The 26,227-nt window shown below is 41.5% G+C and overlaps 1 pseudogene; it reads left to right on the top strand.

Moving 5' to 3' along the window:
- The window catches only part of LOC110302760, a 51,978-nt pseudogene that overhangs the window by 10,019 nt on the left and 15,732 nt on the right, over nt 1-26,227 (top strand).

The raw sequence follows: 26,227 nt of genomic DNA, 5'->3' as shown, positions 1-26,227 counted from the left end.
GTTAATGTTTTATATGTTACATAGTACATATATTATACTCTGTGTGTGTGTGTGTGTGTGTGTGTGTGTGTGTGTGTGTATTCCTCAGATGGCCCTTCACTTCAGCTGTCTCTCCCTCTATTCCCTCTCTGGTTCCCCTCTTCCATCTCCCTCCCCACTTGATCTTCCTGCTCCAGGTCAACCCGATCTGTCCTTAACTATCTATTTCCCTTTTCCAACAGGATCTATCCACCCCACCCCCCTAGTCCCTTACTTTACACCTAACCTCTGTGGTTGTACAGATGGCAGCTAGAATTCACCTAGAAGTGAATATATACCATACTTGTCTTGAACATTTTTTTTTCTAGTTCCATCCATTTACCTGAAAATGTCACAATTTTAGGGTTTTTTTTTTTTTCAGCTTAGTAATACTCCATCACGGGAACATACCACGTTTTTTTCTATCCATTCTTCCATTAAGTGAATAATCTATGTTGTTTCCAGTTTCTAGCTATAAAAAATAGAGCTGCAGGCAGCATGGCTGAGTGAGTGTCTCTGTGGTATGATGAATCATCCTTTGGTTATAGGCCCAAGAATGCAATAGCTGGGTCTTGAGGTAGACTGACTCCCATCATCCTAAGAAGCTGCCACACTGATTTCCACAGTGGCTGTGCATGTTTGCATTCCCACCAGGAGTGGATGAGTCTTCCCTTATTCTACATCCTGACAAGTATGAGCTGTCAGTGTATTATTGTTCTTGGCCATTCTGGTGGGTGTAAGATGAAATCATAAAGTTTTGATTTGCATTCCTTAATGACTAAAGATGTTCAACAGTCCCTTGTTTCTCTGCCATTTCAGTTTCCTCTTTTGAGAATTCTGTTTAGATCTGTACCCCATTTTAAAATTGTGTTAATTTTTTTCTTGATGTCTAGCTTGAGTTCTTTATATATTTTGGGTATTAGCCCTTTTTTCAATATGTAGTTGCATAATTTGTGTGTGTAGGCACGCTTGCACACACTTGTTTTTTGAGACAGGTTTTCTCTGTATAGTCCTGGCTGTCCTGGAACTCAATTCTGTAGACCAGGCTGACTTCAAACTCACAGTGACCTGTGTCCTGAGTGCTGGGATTAAAGCTATACAACAGCACCACCTGGCTTAATTGTTCCCATCTTATAGGCAGCCACTTTGTCAGATGAACAGTGTCCTTTGCTGTGCAGATTTTCTGTTTCAGGAGGTTCTATTTATTTATTAATTTATTATCTTAGTGCCTGTGCTAATGGTATTCTGTTCAGAAAGTCTTTCCCTGTGACAAGGAGTTCAAGACTCACTTGTGGTTGTGGTGGCCCCCACTGTCTCTTTTATGCCACCTGATAAACCTTCTTCTATCAAATTGAATGTTATCCAGTTTTATGTTTAGGCCTTTGATCCATTTAGAGTTGAGTTTTATGGAGCCTGATAAGTATGATTCTATTTTTGATTCTTCTACACGCAGACATCCAGTTTGACCAGCACTATTCATTAAAAATGATATTTTTTTCCAGGGTGCATTTCTGGCTTCTTTATCAAAAATCAAGTATTATGGGTGTATGAATTTATGCCTGAGACTTCAATTGATCATCATGTCTGTTTTTGTATCAACACTGTGCAGTTTTTATTACTATAGCTCCATAGGATAACCTGAAATCAAGAGTGGTGAGACCCCCAGCAGTTATGTTATTCTTCAGAATTGGCTAATCTGCCCTGGGTTTTGTGTTTCCATATGAAGTGGAGAATTGTCCTCCCAAGATCTGTGAAGAATCGTGTTGAATTTTTTTAATAGGGATTTCACTGAATCTGCTGATTGCTTTTGGTAGGGTGACCATTTTGACTGCATTAATCCTTTCAGTTCACGAGCATGGCTGTTATTTCCGTCTTCTGATAGAGTCTTCAGTGCCTTGAATTTTTTATCATACAAGTCTTTCACTTGCTTGGTTAGAGTTACCCTAAGATCCTTTATATTATTTGAAGAATTGTGAAGGGGGTTGTTTCCCTGATCTCGTTCTCAATCCATTTGTCATTTGCATGTAGGAGGACGACTGATTTGGGGAGTTAATTTTGTATCCAGCTACTTTTGCTGACAGTGTTTATCAGCTGTAGGGAGTTTTCTGGTAGAATGTTTAGAGTAGCTTATGTATACTATCATATCATCTTTAAATACTTTTACTCTTCCTTTCCAATTTGTATCCCTTTAATGTCCTTCATGTGTCTTATTGCTCTAGCTAAGACATCAAGTACTATATTAAATAGATATGGGGAGAGTGGGCAGCCTGGTCTTGTTCATTATTTTAATGGAATTGCTTTGAGTTTCTTTTATGTTTATGTTAGCTATGGGCTTGCTGTAAACTGCCTTTATCATGTTGGTGTATGTCCCTCGTATCCCTATTCTCTCCAGGACTTTTATCATGAAGGACTGCTGCACTTTGCCAACGGCCTTTTCTGCATCTAATGAGATGATCCTGTCGTTTTTGGCTTTCATTCTGTTTGTATAGTGTATTACATTTTTGATTTACATATGTTAAACCATCCCTACATCTCTAGGATGAATCCTACTTGATTATGGTGGCTAATCATTTTGCAGTATTATTGGATTTAGTTTGCAAATATTTTTTGAAAAAATTTGCATCTATGTTCATAAAGGAAATTGGCTTGTAATTCACTTTCTTTGTTGAGTCTTTGTGTGGTTTGGATATCAGGGTAACTATGACCTCATAAAACAAATTGGACCATGTTCCTTCTGTCCCCATTTTGTAGGATAATTTGAAGAGTATTGGTGTTAACTCTTCTTTGCAAGTTTGGTTTAATTCTGTAGTAAAACCATCTGGCTCTGGGATTTTTTAGCTGAGAGACTTTAATGACTCTTCTGTTTCACTAGGGGTTATAGGTCTATTTAAATTGTGTATCTGATCTTGATTGAACTTTGGTAAATGGTATATAAGACAATTATCCACTTCTTTTAGATGTTGCAATTTGGTGGAGTACAGGTTTTTAAAGTATGACCTAATGATTGTTTGGATTTCCTTGCTGTCTGCTGTTACACTCCTTTTGTTTCTGATTTTGTTAATTTGGATATTCTCTCTCTGTCTCTCTCTCTCTCTCTCTCTCTCTCTCTCTCTCTCTCTCTCTCTCTGCTTTCAGTTAGTTTGGATGAGGTTTTGTCTGTCTTGAGTCTCTCAAAGAACCAACTCTTCATCTCATTGGTTCTGTATTGTCCTCGTTGTTTCTACTTTGATTTCAGCCCCAAGTTTAATTATTTCTTGTCATCTACTCCTCTCAGGTGTGATTACTTCTTTTTGTTCTAGAGCTTTTCAGTGTGCTGTTAAGTAGCTTGCATGAGATCATCCAGTATTTTTATATAGGCATACTTAGTGATATGAACTGCTTTTCACTGTGTTCCATGAGTTTAAGTTTGATGTGTATTCATTTTCAAAGAAAGAAATTAAAGACTTTCTAGAATTATCTTATGACCCATTTTTTCATTCAGGAGACAGTCATTCCGTTTCTATAAGTTTGTACGTTTTCTATTGTTTCTGTGATTGTTGCTAGCCATCTTGAATCCATGGTGGTCAGATAAGGAGTCATTTCAATTTTTTTATATCTTTTGTGTCAGAGTATGTGGTCAACTTTGGAGAAATTCCATGAGTTGCTCAGAAGGTATATTCTTTTGTGCTTAAGTGAAATGTTCTGTAAAGACCTGTTAGGTCCATTTGGTCCATAACTTCTGTTAGCTCCAGTATGTCCCTGTTTAGTTTTTGTCTGGATGAACTATGTATTGGTGACAGTTGGGTATTGAAGTGGAGGGCTCTCAATATGTGATTTATGCTGTAGTAGTGTTTCTTTTACAAGCTTGGATGCCCCTGAGTTTGAGGCATAGATGTTAAGAATTTAAATGTCATCTTGGTAGATTTTTTTCCTTTAATGAATGAGTATGTAATGTTCTTCAGTATCTTTTTTGATTAGTTTTGGTTTGAAGTCTACTTTGCTTTTGTTAAATATTAAAATCGCTACACCAACTTGCTTCTTAGGGTCATTTGCTTGGAATACTTTTCCCAACCCTTTACCCTGAGGTAATAGCTATTCTTGATGTTGAGGTATGTTTCTTGTATGTAGCAGAAGGATGGATCCTGTTTCCACATTGATTCAGGTAGTCTGTGTCTTCTTATTGAGAGACATTAGTGAGTAGTGTTTGTTGGCCCTTATGATGTTTTTGGTTTGGGGTGGGTGTGTGTGTGTGCGTGTTTCCTCTCCTTTGATATTTTGGTCTGGGATTATTCATTCCTTGTATTTTCTTGGATGTGGTTAACCTCTTTAGGTTGGATTTCTCCTTCTAGAACCTTCAGTAGGGCTGTATTTGTAGATAGATACTGCATACATTTGGTTTTATTATGGAATGTCTTCTTTTCTCCATATATTGTGGTTGAAATTTTTCCTAGGTATAGTAGTCTGGGGTGGCATTTGTGGTCTCTTAAGAGTACACAGAACATCTTTACAGAGCCTTATGGATTTTAGAATTTCCATTGAGAAAACAGTAGATTCGCCTTTATATGTTACTTGGTCTTTTTGTCTTCCAGCTTTTAATAGTCTGATGGTGATGGTGGTGGTGATGATGGTGATGATGATGATGATGGTGGTGGTGATGATGGTGATGATGTACCAAGAGGACTTTCTTTTCTGGTCCAGTCTATTTGGTGCTCTGTATGCTTCTTATACCTTTATAAGCATCTCCTTCCTTAGGTTAGGAATTTTTTCCTATGATTTGTTGTAAATGTTTTTGGTTCCTTTGACATGGGGTCCTTCCACATCCTCTATTCCTATTATCTTTAGGTTTAGTCTTTTCATAGCCCCATATTTCCAGAATGTTCTGTGACAGGATAGTTTTAGACTTAATTTTTTCTTTGACCAAGATATCCAGTTCTATCAGATCTTCAATGCCTGACATTCTCTCTTTCATTTCTTGTATTCTGTTGGTGGGGCTTGCTGCTGAGGTTCCCGTTCAAGTTCCTAAACTTGCATTTTCAAACTTTCCTCAGTTTAAGTTTTCTTCATTGATTCCATTTCCACTTTCAGGTCTTGATCTATTTTATTCACTTTCTTCCACTATGTTTTCATAGATTCTTAAAAAAAATATCTATTTTCTTCTATAAGAGCCAATATGATGTGCATAAAGAAGATCTTAAGGCCTTTTTCTTGTGCTTCAGCTAGGTTCCACTACTCCAGGCCTGCTGTAATAGGAGTCCCAAGCTTTGGTAGAAGCTTCTTATCCTAGCTGTTATTGTGTTTTGACGCTGGCATCTAGGCATCTGGGTTTGAAAAGATTGTGATTCCAGGTATTGATATCTGGTCTTGTCTTCCCCCTCCCCTTGATTTCTCTAGCCCTCTCAGGTTCTTAAAAGTATGTGTTGCCTCATGGGAGATTCTCCTTGGATCCTGATAGGTGTGGCCACTGGCATTGCAGATAAAATGTTTCCATATTTATTGGGAACTAACATGTAAAAATGGGGATGGGCTAGGAGAGGGGTGCTGAGAGGATCCAAGGGAGGGAAAAAAGTGGGTTGTCTCCTGTAAGATCTGCTTAGCCCCCTGGGAATGGGGGGGCAGAGAGTGAGGTAAGGCTGATGGGATATCAGAGATGGGGCTAGGAATGGAGGACTGGACAGCAGATTTGAGGATAAGAATGGGGGACTGGACTTGAGGGAATGGAAGGAGAGAGAATGATCTACAGTTAGTCCACCTGGCTTTCTATCAGGCATAGCCAGTGGGCTTTTAGGTGGTGCTAGTTGGAGTTGGGGGCTAAGATAGAGCAATGAAAGGAGGGGGAGAAATTAAGAGGGGAAGAGCTTTGTGATCCACAGAGATGGGGGCCATTCAGTTGGTCTGCAGCAGAGCTGGGGGATGAGACTAGGAGATTTTATAAGAACCAAGGGGGAGTTAAAGATCTGCAGTTGGCTCCCAGCTTCCCTAGCCAGAGTCTCAGATAAAATCTCTAACTTACTATGTTATGAAAGTCACATTGAAATCCATGGATGCAGAGAGTCTCATACTGTGAAAAGTCATGGTGTTCTGGTTTGCATCTCACACCAGAATCTTCTTTAGGAGACAACCCTCAGCCACCATTACAATTATCAGAAACCATTACTTCCTGGAAGGCTCTTCTCTGCCCTTAAACGGTAGCTGCCTATTAGGAAGTTATACCCATCTGAAGCCTATTCTCTTGCAACATGTACGTTCCAGCTCTACACCTTAGCATACAGAGACACCTTGGTCCAGCGTCCACAGAACAGGTGTATTGCTTAGCATGCCTGGTGAGGAAGGAGAGGCCTTGACCTGTCTTGTAAAAAGTAAAGCCTTGCGGTAAGAGACATCTGTGACCAAGGTTGAGAGCATCACAAACATGAGGATATAAACGTAATTCCAAAGCACTTGTTCAGCCAAGATGAGATGCAAGATCTCACTACAATGCATCACTATTAATGCTTTCAGACTTCAGTTCCTCTGCACCAACACTGTATCGCCAAGTTGGTCATCAACCAGAACTTACCCATTTTAGTTCCTAAATCATCTCCCAGTTTTATGTCTTCTTTTCCAGCCTTATGGCCACCCAGTTATTCCACTGGATTTTTTTAAATGGATGTCTGGGTACCTCCTATGTAACAAGCTCTATGCTGAGCACTAACATAGTGGCGAGGGAGACTTATCTCCTTCGTTTCTTGTATTCTGTTGGTGAGGCTTGCCGCTGAGGGTCCTGTTTGTGATGGTTTGTATATGCTTGGCCCAGGGAGTGGCACTATTAGGAGGTATGGCCTTGTTAAAGTAGGTGTACCACTGTGGGAGTGGGCTTAAGACCCTCATCCTGGCTACCTGGAAGTCAGTCTTCCACTAGCAGCCTTCAGATGAAGATGTAGAACTCTCAGTTCTGCCTGCACCATGCCTGCCTGGATGCTGCCATGTTTCCACCTTGATGATAATGGACTGAACTTCTGAACCTGTAAGACAGCCCCAATTAAATGTTGTCCTTATAAGAGTTGCCTTGATCATGGTGTCTGCTCACAGCAGTAAACCCTAACTAAGACACTCTTCAAGTTCCTAAACTTTTCACTCCTCAGTTGGACATGTGTAACATGATGAACACTATTCTGCAAACATGTTACACAAGCGTCATAGAACTCTAGGGGTGGAAGGAGACATACTGACCTTGTACTAAATCTTGGAGGTATGTTACCTCAGACTTTACCTCTTCACAAAATGTGTGCCACCTGGATCTCCCTGATTTTTCTGTGTTGCACTGTCTTCCTGGTTGCCTTCACATCCCTTCCACTCCCACTATGAAACTGCTACAAAGAAACTTTGGGTTTTAATTACTATTATGGCCATAGCCAGCGTAGCACTAGTAGTAGAGTACAAACATTCCATGAGTATTCACAGAATTCACTGGCTTTCATGCGAGTCGGGATCTCACAGGCACAGAGGAGGACAGGTAGTCTTGTGGACTCTTGCAGTGTGCTGCTGTTCCCAATCCCGTCTGCATCTGCTTCTGGGTTCTCCTGATGCTCTTCCTGCTTCACCCAACCTGGCTTGCACTTTTTGCTCCTCACAGTGGGGTGCACATCTGCAAAATCTAGAAGCTTCCTGCAATGATGGATAGCACTTCCTTCAGCTTACCCTGCTGTGTATATTCACACCAAAGCTGTATCACTGTGACTACTGGACCAGGGATGTACAAGGACAAGGGCCATAGGACCTAGCTGATGCCCTCCGTCAAGGGCCACGGTCGTCAGAACCATGGGATGACTGATAGGGTGAATGGGGTCTGTTCACCATCTCTGGAAACAGTGACAGGAAGCCTGAAACCAGTTTCAAACCTGAAGGTCGTGGCTTGACTTTTTCTACACTGGCATCTGTGGGCAGGTTAAAATGGGCTGGTTCCAATTTTAATGTATTTCTAAGCCGGACCAGAATGAGGCAGAGGAAATTCATTAAAATGCAGTGTTTGCCAATATGCCAGTCAGGCTCTCCCCAGAAGCTTGTGAGATTCCCCCTCTGTGGAAAGCTGAGAGGGTGCTGCGTCAGTAAGAACACCTCTATTTAGGTAGTCTATTTTTGAAACACCCTGAAAGATGTAGGGAGGCAGGAGGAACTTTACCATTAATCATCTAACGTCCACATACTAAGTACTTCCTTGCTGGTGGCAAACGTATATTACTCAACATCATTGACATCCACAGACCCTAAGGACAAAAAGGGCTTCTAAAGAAGGATGCCTCACCAAGACAGGCCACTGACAGGCCGATCTCAGCCACATTGAAGACAGTTCTTAAAAACACTGAGTACTCTCGACGTAGATCAAGGAGAGACTGTGTTACATCATCTCCCCAGAGGATAGGTCCCAATACCCAGATGCCAGCTCTGTTATGTTCCCCAGGCTATCCCACTGGGATGAAGAGCCAGCCCAGAAAGCTATCACTAAAACTAAGAAAAAGCTCATCCTCTAAGCCCCCTTCTCCAGTTGCCAGCTCCTCTCACTATCTCTTTCCCCATCATGATTGTCTAGTAAGGAGGTGGGTACCCCATATGAACTCCCCACAGATGTAATATGTGGGGCCACTGTGCTTTGATAGAGAAGATGGACGTAAATAATTTTGGATTGTGAGACTAATTAAGGAAAGGTTGTTCCTAAATAAACAGAGAGAAATTTTGCCCAGGGTACCACAGTGTTGCCTAAAAACAGCAAGTGCTTAGGGAATGCCTTGAGAAGTGAACTGGATGGATGGATGGATGGATGGATGGATGGATGGATGGCTAGAACATGAGGGCATATCTGCCCATGTGTCCTAACATGTATCTATAACAGGGAAGCAGAGTCTTAAATGCCCAATATAGCCAGATTATATTCCTCAGTTAGCTGAAGGGAGACCTATGTGAATGAGGCTTGTAAATGCTTTGGAAACCATAGCACTTGGGTTTGCTTTGCCACCATCTTCTCCTTATCACACAGCACCCAGAGAATAGCATCAAGGTTTAGCATCACCACACCCTGGTAGCTACTCTGCAACAGCACACTGTAATTTCCTTGGTTCAATGGGCAACAACCAGATCAGACAGGACATATTCGTTCATTTACTACTTGGAATGTCTCATTAGGAATGCATTTGCCTGGAAATAAAAACCAAATTGTGATTCAGGAGAAAAGAAAAAACAAACACTTTTTATTTAATGTCAAAATATGTTAAGTTCACACACTAGGCATCATTAGAAGTCATCTGACCCTTAAATAGACAATAATCATGTCTATAGAACCCACTAGGTATAAATAACACTACATTATATCACAAAAATCTGACATATTTCTTTTGTAGATTTTATGAGCTAAGTTGTTATATGTTTCTATCAAATTTATACAATGCCATATACTTGTATACAGTGCAATGACTAGAATGGCAACATTCTTTGAACACACACAGAAAATTAGTGACAATCCCTTTACCTCCAAATCCTTGCTGTGGCAACTTTGGAATCATCTGACATAGCAGTTAGTATCATATGCAAAACTTTTTAAAGAAATAAATACATGGCTGTGAATTTATCTCTAGTGGCACTCATCATATGTCAAGATTACTCTCAAATTGGTGTCCTTGGTTTCTTGGTTTACTGAAGGTTTTCTAAGAGCTCTTGATTCCAGAAGAATATTCAGTTTCACTGATACTTTTATAGATTCCTTTGTTTTCAACCTGTAGATAAAAGCAAGCTGAAAGGCCATAACCAACCTAAAGAAAGATGAAAAGCCATATCTAACCTCCATCCTCTGAGACCATCCTGATGACTGTAGTTCTAACTCTTCATCAGTAGATGGAGACTATTACAGAAACCCACAACAGGTCAAAATGCAGGGGGCACCGGTCATAGGATACCTGGTCCCAGTTTTTACGTTTTAAACACAACTCCTGTACTTAAGGATAAGGGAACAACACATAGTATACGATGGGACAGGAAGATTAGAAGAGCTGGTAGCAGAAGTCGGCCATCATTGGGAAGAGAGGCCCCTTGGTCTTGCAAACTTTATATGCCCCAGTACAGGGGAGCGCCAGGGCCAAGAAGTGGAAGTGAGTGAGTTGGGGAGCAAGGCTGGGGGAGAGTTTAGGGGACTTTCAGGATAGCATTTGAAATGTAAATGAAGAAAATATCTAATAAAAATTGAAAAAAAAAAAGATTGGAAGATCTGGAGATCCTGGAAGTTGGGTACAAGATTGTGTCTTCTGTATATACCCATAAAATCTCAGGTATATGACTGCTTAATTAAGACCAAACAATGACACTAGTTGCCATTCCGAAGTGAATGGGGAGTACCTCAGAAGGCCTCACCCCTAGACAAAGAGCTACAGGCAACTAATGAGCTGAGAGAGAAAATTAGTCTTCCCCAAGGATGAGCCCCTAATTGGTTATATAATACCAAGTGATCAGCCCTGGAAACATACACAGAAGCAAATGCTAAATGGATTCAGCAAGTTGCATCTGTATATTATATATCTATATATACAAATATATAGATATAGTACATATAGATATACAATATATACATATAGTGCATACATAGATATATAATATATACATAAATACTATAGAGAGATATAAGATATATTGTATTAGTATATAATATATACATATATGTATAATATATTCACATATATATGTATACAGAACATAATAGTAATTAAAGAAAAAGAGGCCATGAATTTGAGGGTGAACAGAGCATGAAAGGGGTTGAAGAGAGGAGAGGGAGGGGAAATTATGTAAATATAGTACACACATATGAAATTTTAAAAATTAAATGTAGTAATAAAAACAGATTAAAGAGCACTTTTTTCATATTTAAAACAAAATATTCATAGACAAGGATTTCAAACACTTATTCTGTAATCACTCTTCATCAGGGTTGGGGACGCTCACTGGCAGATGAAGTACAGGAATGCTGAGAAGTCATAGTAAGGTCAGACAGAATCACTAAGGAGGTGTCAATGCTCCTTAGCCACTCAAGAAAGATGTCATGCAAGAGGTGAGGAGGTGAGGAGGACACAACATCTGTCCCAACACCGGGAATAACTGGGACCAGCAGAACCCAGGCACGCAGGAACTCCACCAGACCAGGGGCACGGGTTCCTTCTGTCTGGACCGGTGCCCTGAGCAGACCTTGGACACAAACTCCACAGCCAGCCCCACAACACCCAGAGGCAGCTCTGGTCCCAAGTGCTTTAACACGCTCAGGATCACAGGGTCACAGAATCACAGGTTCCCAGGAGCTTGGTCCCACCAGGTTCTCAGGGTCCCAAAGGCAACTTGGCTCCCAGGAGCTCAGACACAACCAGGATACCAGGATCTCAGGACTCCAGAATCACAGGATCACAGAGACAGCTTGACTCTGAAGAGTTGTGACACAACCAGGATCACAAGAAGGACAGGCTCCAGTCAGATATAGCGAGGGCAGGTAGCACTAGAGATAATCAGATCAGATGGAGGGAGGCAAATGTAAGAACATAAACAACAGAAACCAAGGTTTCTTGGCATCTTCAGAACCCAATTCTCCCACCATAGCAAGTCCTGGATACCCCAACACACCAGAAAAACAAGATTCAGATCTAAAATCACTTTTCATGATGATGATAGAGGACTTTAAGAAGGACATAAATAACTCCCTTAAAGAAATCCAGGAGAACACAGGTAAACAGCTAGAAGCCCTTAGAGAAACACAAAAATCCCTTAAAGAATTACAGGAAAACACAATCAAACAGGCAAAGGAGATGAACAAAATCATCCAGGGTCTAAAAATGGAAATAGAAACAATAAAGAAATCACAAAGGGAGACAACCCTGGAGATAGAAAACCTAGGAAAGAGATCAGGAGTCAGGATCACCAACACAATACAAGAGATAGAAGAAAGAATCTCAGGGGCAGAAGATGCCATAGAAAACATTGACACAGCAGGAAAGAAAATGCAAAAAGCAAAAAACTCCTAACCCAAAACATCCAGGAAATCCAGGACACAATGAGAAGACCAAACATAAGGATAATAGGTATAGAAGAGAGTGAAGATTCCCAACTTAAAGGGCCAGTAAATATATTCAAAAGAATTATAGAAGAAAACTTCCCTAACCTAAAGAAAGAGATGCCCATGAACATACAAGAAGTCTACAGAACTCCAAATAGACTCAACCAGAAAAGAAATTCCTCCTGACACATAATAATCAAAACACCAAATGCACTAAACAAAGAATTTTAAAAGCAGTAAGGGAAAAAGGTCAAGTAACATATAAAGGCAGACCTATCAGAATTACACCAGACTTCTCACCAGAGACTATGAAAGCTAGAAGATCCTGGGCAGATGTCATACAGACTCTAAGAGAACACAAATGCCAGCCCAGGTTACTATACCCAGCAAAACTCTCAATCACCATAGATGGAGAAAACAAGATATTCTATGACAAAACCAAATTTATGCAATATCTTTCCACAAATCCAGCCCTACAAAGGATAATAGATGGAAAATACCAACACAAGGAGTGAAACTACACCCTAGAAAAAGCAAGAAAGTCATCTTTCAACAAACCCACACAAACATAATTCCACCTCTAACAAGAAAATTAACAGGAAGTAACAATCACTTTTCCTTAATAACTCTTAATAATTAATATTACCAACATATCCTGATTGATTGAAATTCAAAAATATGAGGAATTAGAAATTTGTTGGCTTTCATCCAGTGGTTTCTCTAATTTGGTAATGGGAGAAATAGGTCCAATATTGTACAATCCATATACACTTTCTGCTTGTTTGTACATGGCAGGGTCTTGCTGTGTGCCACATAATGGCCTTGAAATCATGCTTTTCCTATCTCAGCCTCTCTATTAGTAGGATTGTTTATTTGATGTTTTTTTACACTGTACTATGGTTTTCAGAACAGCTTACATATTTCAAAATGATTTATAGAGCCAAAAGAAATGTATAAATTAATTTTGGAGGTAGCTTGTAGGAGAACAGCAAAGAGTGAGACTGAAGGCTTTGCTTGATATTTATAATTATTGTATTAATTTTGAAGGAGAGGACTTTATAAGTTACTCTTATTCTAAGATGAATGCTTTTCAAAATCATCACAGTCAACGAACCAGAATCTTACCCTCACCTAACATTTGTGCCACCCTCTAAGCAGAACCATTGTTCATTGAAACAGTTGATGAATGACTTCATGGATAGACCATATTAATACACACACCATTTCTTAAATGAATGTAAACTGTTCCCTGCGGGCTGAGAATAACGACAATCACTCAAGTCAAATAGCTTTGACCATAGCAGGAAATCTGTATCCTAAAGTCGTGCCTACAGTTCATTCCTTGCAGCAGAACTCTCAACTCTTAGCTACTATGGAGGTAAAATCCTTTGGTGATGTGAGGGACATTGAAGCACAGCCTTATTACAATGAACTCCAATGTCAAAAAATTGTTCGTATTTTGGGTTTGTAACACAGTAAGCTCTACTAAAAGCAAAACAAACAAAAATTATCTATTTATGTTCATCTAGAAAACTAATAGCGATATATTATTTTAAAATATCATATAGCTAATATATTTGGAGTTATTTAAAATTTATATTGAGAAAAACTTATGTATTTTCAGTATTGCTGTAGACAAGCATCTACATAAGACTGCTCAATTGATTGTTGTTTTATAGCAAACAACTTTTATAATACTCATTTGTATTGTTACAATATTTTATAAATTTTAAAGAATATGATAAAAAATGAAAGGTATTTTGGGGTTTGAAGGGGGGAGGTCCTCCAGGAAGGGTTGGGGTACAAAAGGGAAAGAAGAATGTGATGAAAGTCTATTTACTCAAAATATGTTTTAAATGTTAACAAATTCAGGTAAATTGAAATTGTATATCTTTTCTCATCATAATGCAATAAAAGTTAAATAAAGAAAAACAAAAGAAAGGTGTCGTGCACTGGGCACTGTCTGTGCGCGCACATGCCTCTGTGTGTGTGTGTGTGTGTGTGTGTGTGTGTGTGTGTGTGTGTGTGTGCGCTCGAGCACACTGGTAATTACATAATCCAACATCTCTGTTCTCAGAGAGCACACAATTTCATGGTGGTGGGGGCACGGCTGATAAACGAAAAAGTAAAAATCACAAACTAAAACTACAGACGTTTATAAAACTAACCTACTCTCTCTGGGTGGTTAGAAAGTGAGCATTCCTTTGAAAACTCACATTTAAACTGAGATCCAAAAAGGAGAAGGGAGCCAGCTATCTGAGGCAGTGAAGAGAAGAAAACGGGTTATAGAGGAAGTGTTGGGGAGGGGGTGACCAGAGCGTGGAGGGGTGGGGTTCAAATCCCTCCGGTAGGGAAGAACTTAGCACCTTCTAGACATTAGAAGACAGGAAGCATGGCCCGGGGAACCAAGCAGGAGAGAGACAGACACAGGTGCGATGTGGCAATGACAGGTATCTTTCACTGTTGGTGCAACACGCACTGAGGAGAGCCAGAGAATGAACACAGAGGTTGCTCCTGGCGTCTGCGGAACCAGCTGAGACCATGGGGAGCTACCTTACACTGACTGGGTCCCCTCATGCTGTGGTGACCCTGAGACACACACACACACACACACACACCATAAAATTGTTTCATTCCTTCTTCGTAACTTTAATTTTGCTACTGATAATGAATTGTAATGTAAATATCTGATGTGCAGAATACCTGATACATGACCCCTGTGTAAGGGTCGCAACCCACAAGTTGAGAACTACTTCTTTGGGCATTCTCTCAAGGTACTAACAAGAAAATAACGTGTGTGTGGGGGGGTGTCAATCAAGACAATTCAGTGAAGATTCACAAAACCCAAGCAGCTAAATGGCAATGCCCATCAAAGTGACTGACACATGGTATGCTCAGCAATAGATCGCGTGAGTGGCTCTTGGCTGATGTCATCCTAGCTCTATTCAAATGGGGACCGTATCTTCAGGTCTGGTCTTGAGGGAGAGAGGGAGGGGGAGAGGGAAGGGAGAGGAAGAGGGAGGAGAGGGGAGATTTACTGTACAAGGGGCTAAGCATGGAGCCAGCAGGTTGAAGAGTAGTTTGGAGGATTCCAGAGTGCTGGCCCAGACCAGCCTGAGCTGGGAGACCCACATATAGGACACCCTTGCACAGCACTGCACAGAATGGAGTCCTTCTGACAGACAGTAACTGTCGACCCTCACAAAGCATCTTTCCATGTTCCAACCACGGGGGGTGGGGGGGATGTTTTTCAAGAAGCTGAGCCACAAACAGAGTATAGGGTAGAATAACTTTAGTGTGTGTGTGTCTTAGTCAGGGTTTCTATTCCTGCACAAACATCATGACCAAGAAGCAAGTTGGGGAGGAAAGGGTTTCCACATTGCTGTTCATCACTGAAAGAAGTCAGGACTGGAACTCAATCAGGTCAGGGAGCAGGAACTGATGCAGAGGCCATGGAGGGATGTTCTTTACTGGCTTGCTTCCCCTGGCTTGCTCAGCCTGCTCTCTTATAGAACCAAGACTACCAGCCCAGAGATGGTCCTACCCACAAGGGGCCTTTCCCCCTTGATCACTAATTGAGAAAATGCCTTACAGTTGGATCTCATGGAGGCACTTCCTCAACTGAATCTCCTTTCTCTGTGATAACTCCAGCTGTGTCAAGTTGACACAAAACTAGCCAGTACAGTGTGTGTGTGTGTGTGTGTGTGTGTGTGTATACACATGTGCATCCATGTGTGTGTGTGTCCCTGTGTCTCTGTATACCCTTTGGCTGTCCTGGAACTCACTCTGTAGACCACGCTGGCCTCAAACTCAGAAATCTGCCTGTCTCTGCCTCCCAAGTGCTGGGATTAAAGGCATGCGCCACCACTGCCTGGCTCCTGTGTGTGTTTTAATTCCCAGTATAACTTCTACTTATCAAAAACAGCCCTTATAATTTATCATGTGAAAAAAATTCTTAGTCCTTGAGGCTCCGCACCGTAACTTTTAACAAAGATGTTGCATCATTAACCAAGCAATGAATTTGTTGGCAAAAGATTCTAACACAGAGCGGGGCCATGCATTCATCGAGATTAAAGCCAATTGCTCATAAATGATCTCTCCCTGCTTAAAGCAAGACACTGCCATGCGTTAACATGTTATTCACTGTAACGCCAGTGTTCAGCTCTGAGGCGCTACTTGGTTATCTAAGACACCCACTCTCTTGGGGACTGGTGAGATGTAAAAATATTTAATAAATGTTCTGTGTATATGAAGCAGTGAAGAAAGACAGCAATGGGGTCATACCAGCCTGCCATCCCACACTCAAGAAGCTGAGACAGGAGGATTGCCAATTTAAGATGGCCTCAGGTGCATGGCAACTTCCAGGATGACCAGGACAAGTTAGACTCTGTGTCAAAATAGGAGGAGGGAAAAAAAAAGACAACAAAAACAAATGAGCAAAAAGACAAGAACTTTGCGGACCTACTGTGTGCCTAACCCTTTCTGCTATTTACTTATTTTTTCCAATAACCCTAACTTGAGGTTACTATCATTATTGAAGGCATAGAATGGGGATTTCACTATTAGTTAAAAATAATGCATAGTAGGTCCCACGCCTGCTTCCTGCCTTAACAGTTGAAGCCACTGCAAGAAAGCAAAATGGCAAAGCAAAATGGTAGGTGGTGTTTTACACTCTGATAAGCTAATTGCAACTGATGATCCGAATCACTCACCAATTGCCCTTGGGAGGCAGAGACACGATGATCCCATTTGCTAAGTCGGCAGATTTTTAAATGCAATTATAAACAGGAATATAGAGAATGCATCTCTCTAATTACCAGTTAGTCCTTGGGCTCTCAAAATTTAATTAAAGCAAATGAGGAAATGTTGAAAACTCATAGAATTTTTTACTTCTGCCTCAACTTTGGTCAGTGGCAATTAGGCAAAATTATCATAGGACCCCAAGGAGGCACCTGAGGCTGAGTGTATTTAAGCTTTGTAAGAATCCTTCAACCACACCCTGTAGGGCAAGGTGGGTGAGGTGAGCCACTGAGTTGGGTCAACAGGTAAGGGCCCTTGCCACCAAGCCTGCACCTGAGTTCAATCCACAGTGGAAGGAAAGAACTGACTTCCAATGACCAAGAATGTCAGTGTGTGTCCTCCTACATACAAGTAATGTAATTAAACAAACTGTCTCACATATACGCAAGCCAACTTTCAAGCGATATGATTAGAGATTATTAAAATGAAGAAGTTGAGCCAGAGGCAGGCAGGTATCTGTGCCCTTGAGGCCAGCCTGATCTGTAGAGTGAGTTCCAAGCCAGTCAGAATTTTAGGGTGAGACTCTGTTTAAGAGAGAGAGAGGTGGGAGAGAGAGAGAGAGAGAGAGAGAGAGAGAGAGAGAGAGAGAGAGAGAGAGAGTGAATTTCTAAGTTTATATTACACATAATTTATTTGAATAAAGATAGTATCCAGCTAATTAATCCTAGTAGCTCATATCTCACTTATCAGGAATCCATAAGAGAAGACCACCCAGACACAGGATGAAGTCCTTATTACCTAGACACTACACTGTGTGTTCAGGATCCCAGAATAGCCCTAAGCCTTTTTCTGGGTGACCATATCCTGGGTTGACACGTTCAATTAATAAAAACAGCCAGAAGCAAGACTCCAAAAGCCAACGGCAAGGTTAGAACATTTAGAGCCTTCCCAAGAACTATGGCCTCTGCTGTCTGCATACCAAGTGGTACTTCTGCCATGAGTCAGTTGTGCTGAGGTCTAGGGGCTGACTGAAGACTGGCCACCTGTTACAAAATATATTTTGCTTTTTTTTTTTAACTCTTTCATTTGGCATACTAAATCATGTTAGTATTTTGACCTTTTCATTCATATACATTATTGTACTCTGATTTTAATTTTAAACATTTTTTTTGGAGACAGGATCAAACTTGATAGCCTTGCCTGGCATCAAATCTTCCTTCAGTGATCCTCTGGCCTCTGCCTTTCGTGATGGTTTCATTGTCAGCCTGACCCAATCCGGAGTCACCTGGGAAGAAATGAGTGACTGACTGATTACGTTGGCATCGGGCAGTATCTGTAGGGGATTTTCTTAATTACATTAATTGAGATGAAAAGCTCTGCCCTCGGAGGGAGGCACCATCCTGTAGGCAGAGGTGGACAGGATTGGAGAAAGTGGGCTGACACAGGCAAACTTGCATGAATTCAGTTCTCTTTCAAGTGTAATACACCTAGCTGCTCCAAACTCCTGCCTCGGCCTCCCTACAATGATGACATATGTAACCTATCACTGTGAGTTAAATATACCCTTTCTCCCTTAAGTTGCATTTGTCAGCCATTAGAAATGAAACCTGATGGAGTTGGAGAAGGGACTGAAGAAGCTGAGGGGGGTTGCAGCCCCATGAGGGGAGCAACAGTGTCAACAGGCCAGAAACCCCTGGAGCTCCAGGGGGCTGAACCACCAACCAAAGAGTACACATGGAGGGACCCATGGCACTGGCCACATATGTGGCAGAGGATGGCCTTGTTGGACATCAGTAGGAGGAACGGCCCTTGGGCCTGAGGGGGTTCCGTGCCCCAGTGTAGGGGGATGCCAGAGCAGGAAGGCAGGAGTGGGATGGGTAGGGAAGTACCTTCATAGAGGCAGGGGAAGAGGAGACAGAATAGGGGGTTTCTGAAGGGGAGACATGGAAAGGGGAAAACACTTGAAATGTCCAAGAAAAGAGGGGGAAAGGGAGTAAAATTCAGACACCCCCTAAAGGATCACTGTGTGCTGCAGATTGCTTAAAATATTCCCAGTAACAATGAGACAATGTTCAAATGTAATGACTCTGGGGTTCCAAATCTTAGGACTATTATAAGAATGACAGTGCTTTTGTTGTGGCTTAAGGAGCCTGGAGTTGTGGCCGGAGAGATAGCTCAGTGGTTAAGAGCACTGGTTGCCCTTCCAAAAGACTTGGGTTCCAGCACCTGCATGGTAGCTCACAAACTGTAACTCCAGTCCCACAGGACTCCTGACACCCTCAGACAGACACACACGTAGCAACACACCAATGCACGTAAAATAAAAATTAAAATAAACCAATCTCAAGAAGCCCTCAGTCTTAGAACATTTACAAAGAAAGTTAACCCTAGCAGTAGATGGGTTTGCTTCATAGAATTATCCTGAGCTACGAATAAAAAGGAGATAATGGAATTTTGAAAATCATTGTTTTACAATGCCTTATGAATTAATGGACTTAGACAATAATTATCAGGGGCTGCTAACATCATAAAAGGGAAGGCCATATGTTTATCCCTCAGTGAAAATATGAAAATTTCGAACGCTGCCTGTGAAGCGTTCCAGCCAACAAAATCAAGCCCATTTCTGTATAAAACAGAGTATCTATTTGGGCAATGGTGGCATGCACCATTCTAACACTTAGGAGGCAGAGACAGGTGAATTTCTGAGTTTAAGGCCAGCCAGGTCTACACAGAGTTTCAGGATGGCAGGACTACACAAAGAAACTGTGTCTCAAAAAAAAATTAAAAAATAATAAATCTACATATCTAATCATGAAAAACAAAAATATTAAATGATGACATAGAACGACTGGTCTCAGATTGGCAAAATGATTCAATGCAAGTCAATGAGGATGATAAAATAGAATCTTTTTTCTTTCATTTTTCATGAAGATGAAGAAAGGGGGATATAAAGAGAGAACAGTAAGCATGTGTAAGAATAGAGAGCAGACTGGTAGATTTAAATTAAACTCCACTAGCAATCCCTTTAGACGAGAGTAGCCTGGGGCCATGAGATGGCTCAGAAGGTAAGAGCACTTGCCGTATGAGCCTAAGACCTGAGTTCAAGCCCCAGAACCCACACAGAAAACAAGTGATTCTTGAAGTTCATTCACCCTTGACCTCAACATAGCACGTATCCCCTTCCTCTTTCATTTCAGATGTGAATGGCTTAACCACAGCGTTGGAGAGGATGTCAAGGCAATATCTTAGAAAGCACAGTTTAAACAGATGCTGCCTAAGAGAACCCAGCTTCAACCATAGATGAAAACAGATGTGTCATACTAATTGTGAGTTTCTTAAAAGCTGGATCAAATCTATTAGTGTCAAAAGTAGGATATAGAGGAAAAAAATAACATTAAAATAACGAAGGTAAATTTTAGTCGAGGAGATGTGACACTCATTTATATATGTCCCTAACAACATTATTTCTACATACAATGAGTGAAAACCTGCTGCACTCTCAGAGCCAATGGAGGGAGTACCGCATGAGAGGAACCCATAGCTGATACAATTAAAAGAGGGGGGAAAAAAGAAATAAAGATGTGAAAACAAATTTTTACTTATTTATTTTATGTATATGAGTACACTGTAACTGTCTTCAGACACACCAGAAGAGGGCATCAGATCCCATTACAGATGGTTGTGAGCCACCATGTGGTTGTTGGGCATTGAACTCAGGACCTCTGGAAGAGCAGTGGGTGCTTTTAACTGCTGAGCTATCTCTCCAGTCCCCATGAAAATGTTTTTAAAGTTACAACTAGAGCTAATGGTGCACACCTTTAATCCCAGCACTTGGGAGGCAGAGGCAGGCAGATTTCTGAGTTCGAGGCCAGCCTGGTCTACAGAGTGAGTTCCAGGACAGCTAGGACTGCACAGAGAAACCCTGTCCAAAAAAAAAAAAAAAAAAAAAGAATAAGAAGAAGGAAATTTATTAAATTTACTTAACCCAACAGCAAAGGCCTTTTTTCTTTGTCATGCATCTCTCAATGAAGCAAAGATCAGCAAAGACTCCAGACCAAGAAGCATTGTAAAGTTAGCTAGGCAAGGCTCTGTCACTGTCCTTTGAGTCCTATTCGTTCTCCCTCCAAATATCATGTACCCTCCATGGGTCCTGTCTCAGCACACAAGTCTGTCTCAGCTGACATCACTCTGCCAATCACCTGATTCCACAGAAGCGGCAAGAAGCCGCAGGAACCTTACAAGAAGTTTTTCAGTATGTTTTTCTCTATGGAGTCCTGACAAACGGACCTCAAGAATGCAATGTAAGGCGAACCAGTGTGTGTGTGTCTGTGTGTGTCTGTGTGTGTGTGTGTGTGTGTGTGTGCGCGCGCGCGCGTCTCCTTAGCAACGAATCCTTCATCACCCATCCTTTCACATGCTTGCTTTAGCAGAACATCCTCTCTTCTGTATCCGCTTCAGGAAAACACTCTTTCACATGTCTGCCCCAGCAAAACACCATCTGACACAACTGACTTTCCAAAGAAACCAGAAATTTCCACTTCACTTTGTAACAATGTATTTGCCAGGCTAACTCCCTTACCCCTATGCACTGTTCATATATATTCCTCTCTGGACAACACACCTAGCAACTGCAAGACTACTCAGCTGCCAGCCGGCCACAGAATACCTGTCTGCCCCTCTCTGAGTGGTTTTTATTCAAATGAATTCCCTCTTTATCCAAATAGGAAGGATAGAAAGGGTGATGGGAGTCTGAACTGGCTTTGGATGCCCACAAAATAAGGCACAACTGTCCTCAGGCTAACCTTTAGGGAGACTCCCCTATTGACAGTCTTGTGTCCACGTATATAATTAAAATCAGATGCATTATGGGAAAGAACATATGTAGTAGAAAACTGATCACATGACCTAATCAATCAGTCAAAACAAAGGGCCACCCTCGCTCTGTCCCCTAGCAACCAAACTCCTCTTCGATGCCATAAAGAGAAACCCCAAACGATAATCAAGGCCCCTGAAGATCTTCAGTCACGTGGCCTGCCGTCCCCTACAGCAGATTCTGATCTTTTCTACTGGTTTGCTTTAGGTAAAAGTTCCTCACTGCTTCAAAGTCTGTATGGGCTTTTATTTCATTCTAGAATAAAATGTCAAGAACACGATATGCTGATATCATCGTCTGAATTGAAAATAAAATAACAAATTAAAATGTATTTTCATCTTTATTAAGTCATCCGTTTTGATCTATTCTGGTCCCCATGACAAACTGTCGATGGCAATAAAAACTCAACATGGTCAAAAAATATTTAAAAGCGCATACGCTAGAAAAATGTCTATAAAAATATAGACATAAGCTACCTAGCGGAACCCAGAGGAGGAGGGAGGGATGCAAAGAGGCAAGGGAGGAGCCATGAGCGGATAGCCTCAGCATACACTGACATTTTATGAAAATGCCCTTATCCATACGAAAGTGTAAAAATAAAAACATCAATTCTTCCTATTAGCTTCAAAGCATGGAGTCAAAATAAAATCCCACTGGCTTGCAGCATCTGTTGGGATATTGGTTCTTGACAAGGTTTTTTGGACGGGGGCAGAGCAGAAGGCCAAATGTTTGGTGTTGACATGGCTTCAAGAGTGAAGCGTACAGGTTAAGGAACCGGTCTGTATGGAACTTTTCTGTTACCTACGTTAAGTGTTGACAACAGGACAGGCTGGGCAGCAGTGTGGACGCAGCCCTATCTGCTGACGGTAACACCGCCCTATGTGTGGTCCTAGAATCCTAGACAGAGTGCAGCCCATTTATTGTCCCCGCTTCTTGGTCGTGGAAAGAAGATTCTGCCAGGTTCTTCAAAATACATGAAGGATCTTTGGAAACAGAACCCATGGAACTCAGAGAGAGCGGGATGGTGCGTGCTGGGAATCCCGGCACCCAGGAGGTAAGAGCGACAGGGTCAGTTCGCATCTACCCTTAGCTATATGGCACGCTGGAGAACGACCTGTGCTGACGGAAATCCTGGCCAGGGGAGAGGGGTTCTCGGTATCTTACCTGTTTTGTCCGGAATTTTTCACACCTACTCTGAACCACAGAACTTTGCTAAGACTCCTGCCTGTGCGCGTTAACTCTTCCTTATGTGACAAGTGTCTATGAAGTTAAGTTGCCGCCTCCTTCTTTCCCTACAGCCCTATGAACACACACACACATACACACACACTCACACTCACACACACCTCAAAGGACAAATTCTACATTTTCCTCATGTTTCCTACAACAAACCTAGTGGTAGAGCCAACAAGGACAAATGCAGAAAGAATAATGTTTCTATATATTTGCTGTTTCTATACTGTTTATAAACATATCGTGTGTAGAGTATACAGCATATACTGTTTGTTTTACCCCTATGTACCTGTTTTTATCAAGGAAACATTAAATTAATGCCACATTCTATGTCTTATAAAATCTCTCTGATACTCTCTGACCCGAATAAAAATAAGAATTTCTTGTACAGAAAATGCTCAATAAAATTTATGTTTAACTGATACCAAGTTTTCTGTCAAATAATATAAACTTAAGATCAGAGGGAAATTAAACAGGTAGCCAGAGTCTAATTTTCCACCGCAATGCCTGAGGAGGCAATATAAATATCAGTCCGATGCTGTGACGTTCTACTTCCCGGGAAATTGCTTTATACCAGAGCGCTGGCCATGGTTTGTGGAACAAATTTACCGAAGCAGGCTTGAGGTGGAAGGAGATTGGTGGGTGCTATGCTAGTATGTGGCCACAAGAGGGCGCAAGCCACTAAACTGCAACACTATTCAGCACACCACTGCCCCACCTTGTGGGTGGAGCTAGACCAACAAAAGCTCCAAAACTGACAGAGGAGATGCATCCGAACAGAAACTGAAGATTCCTGCATGAGAAGAAAATATTGAGGACATGTTCCAAATTCCCATTTTAAACGACCCAGAGCAGCTATCTTTCTGGCAACTCTCCAAGGGTCCTCCACAGGGCTCACCTCTTCCCCTCCATGTTAAATTCTTCCTTCTCTTTGGATTTCTGGGTGACATAAATTTCTCTTGTTGGGAATGGCAATCCCATGATAAACTGGTGATCAGTGAAACGTACACTCGTATAATGATTAACTTATATGTAAGAAGTCGTAAGAATGTGGCTGTATAGGATAAATACGGAATAAGCCATATTTAAGTGATAAACTTTCCGTCCTTTCAGGCAAGGGAGCTAACCCAGAGCCCCCTCTCCTCTATGTTCCACAGAGAGGCATTAGTTTGTAGTTTTCCTTATTACTTATCCCACCTTGATAAAAAAAAAACAAAAAACAAAAAACAAAAAACAAAAAACAAAAAACAAAAAAAAACAAAAAAAACCAAGAATTTGTGCAGGGGCGAGAGACCGCAGTCCAAGTCTCTCTACTAAACATGAAAATTAAACACAAGCTAAGGAGAGGTAAATATGTTAATTTGCTGAAATTTCTTTACGATGCAAACACCCACTCTGAAGCACCTGGGCCTTGGAATTCTTATCGTGAGCATTTAGACCATAAGAATGGACATCCTATGCTGGGTGGTGCTGGCGAAAGTCTTTATCTCAGCACTCAGTAGACAGAGGCCTGGGTGTTTCGGAGTTCGAGGCCAGCCTGGTCTACAGATCTAGTTCCAGGACAGCCAGGACTACACAGAAAAATCTTGTTTAAGAAAAACGACCAAAAAAAAAAGGACATCCTAAAGTCTGACTGCTAAAAATCCAGCATCACTGCCAGCGTATAGGTCCTGAGCATATGACAAGGGCGGCTCCCAGACTGTGGCTGCGCGCTTACTCCAGCCGAAGGGTAAAGGCTGACACAGCATTATTGGAGCACAGATCCTGGCTTTGTGTCCCTCTCCCACCACCAAGCCCTTATCCCTGTGGATGTTTTAATCAGAACTCTGACACTCTTGTCCTCCATTCTTTATTGTTCAATGTGACAATAACCAGATAGAGGCATCAGATCATCTAGGTATGAAATAAGACACACCCTCCTTGTTATATAGTTAATTATGTTAGATACACACACTGGCTGGGTTTGTGTGTCAACTTGACACAAGCTAGAGTCATTAAAGAGAAAGAACCCTCACTTGAGAAAATATCTCCATAAGATCCGGCTGTAAGGCATTTTCTTAATTTGTGACTAATAGGGGAAGGCCCAGCCTATTGTGGGTGAGGCCATTCCTGGGCTGGTGGCCCTGGGTTCTATAAGAAAGCAGGCTGAGTATGCCAGGGGAAGCAAGCCAATAAGCAGCACCCTCCATGGTCTCTTCATCAGCCCCTGCCGCCAGGTTCCTGCCCTGACTTCCTCCAATGATGGACAATGAACTGGAAGTATAAGCTGAATAAACCCTTTCCTCCCTAACTTGCTTTTGGGTCAGGGTGTTCCATCAGAGCAATAGAAAACCTAGGACAAGACATATGTAAGTAAAAGGTGATCCTAAGGTGAGTGTGGCCACACAGTAATCCCAGCACTGATGTCCTCCCTCCACCTCCCCCTCCTTCCCATCTCCCTCCTCCTGCCTCCTCTTCCCTCCCTCTCCCTCCCACCTCCCTCCTCCTTCTTCCTCCTCTTCCTCTCCCTCTCCACAGACCACCCTAGTCGGGTATAGGGGTCCCTGTGACGAGGGTCCTTGAAGCTAGGTGGGTAAGGATTCAGTGGTGACAAACAAACAAACACAGAGGCAGTTTGAATCTGAGTGTATCCTGCAGCTCTCAAGCAGGGGATTTTGTACATTAAAAAAGCAAACATTACATCTCTTAGAAACTAAATCCAGTGAGACAATCACAAATGCCAACGAAAATCATTTGGCACAGTAAAGCACAAAAATCATCTAAGCATTACAACTCTGAAACTATGTATTCAGTGAATCACAAACAGAACAGGGAACATCATTTATATAAGTCAAAATATAATAATTCTAAACGGATGGATGCAGTGGGAACTGTCACCCAAGGCTAGTGGCACATTTCCAAGAGCAGGTTAATAAAGCTTTATGGTCAATTACTGTTTAACATCTAACACCTGATTTTTTTGTAAATCTTAAATGAGTAAATTTAAACTATTTTAATTTTTTATTTAAGGATTCCTTTACCATAAAGGCCCACCTCTGATGACACACATGTAGCCATATAAATTTTGTTATGGAGAAAGTTTTTACCTCTCATAATGCTACTATATAACTTTACAAATGATTTATAAAGTAAACTGTTGATTTCCCAGGGATAAGGTCATGTTAGTGACCCCATCTCAAGGGATGGTTCCTTACACATTGAACTGGCTGGTTTTGTTCAGTAGTAGCTGTGAATGGGAGGAGTCCAAGGATCTAGCAGTTACTCAGTCCCACATGGCAAGCAGGTGAGGGAGCAAGAACGAGACTCCCTTCTTCCTTTTTTTTTTTTTT

The sequence above is a fragment of the Mus caroli genome, chromosome 10 (genome assembly GCF_900094665.2).
Source record: "Mus caroli chromosome 10, CAROLI_EIJ_v1.1, whole genome shotgun sequence".
NCBI lineage: Eukaryota > Metazoa > Chordata > Mammalia > Rodentia > Muridae > Mus > Mus caroli.
Note: the sequence above shows the minus strand (reverse complement) of the source record. Positions and strands in the feature narration are given on the sequence as shown.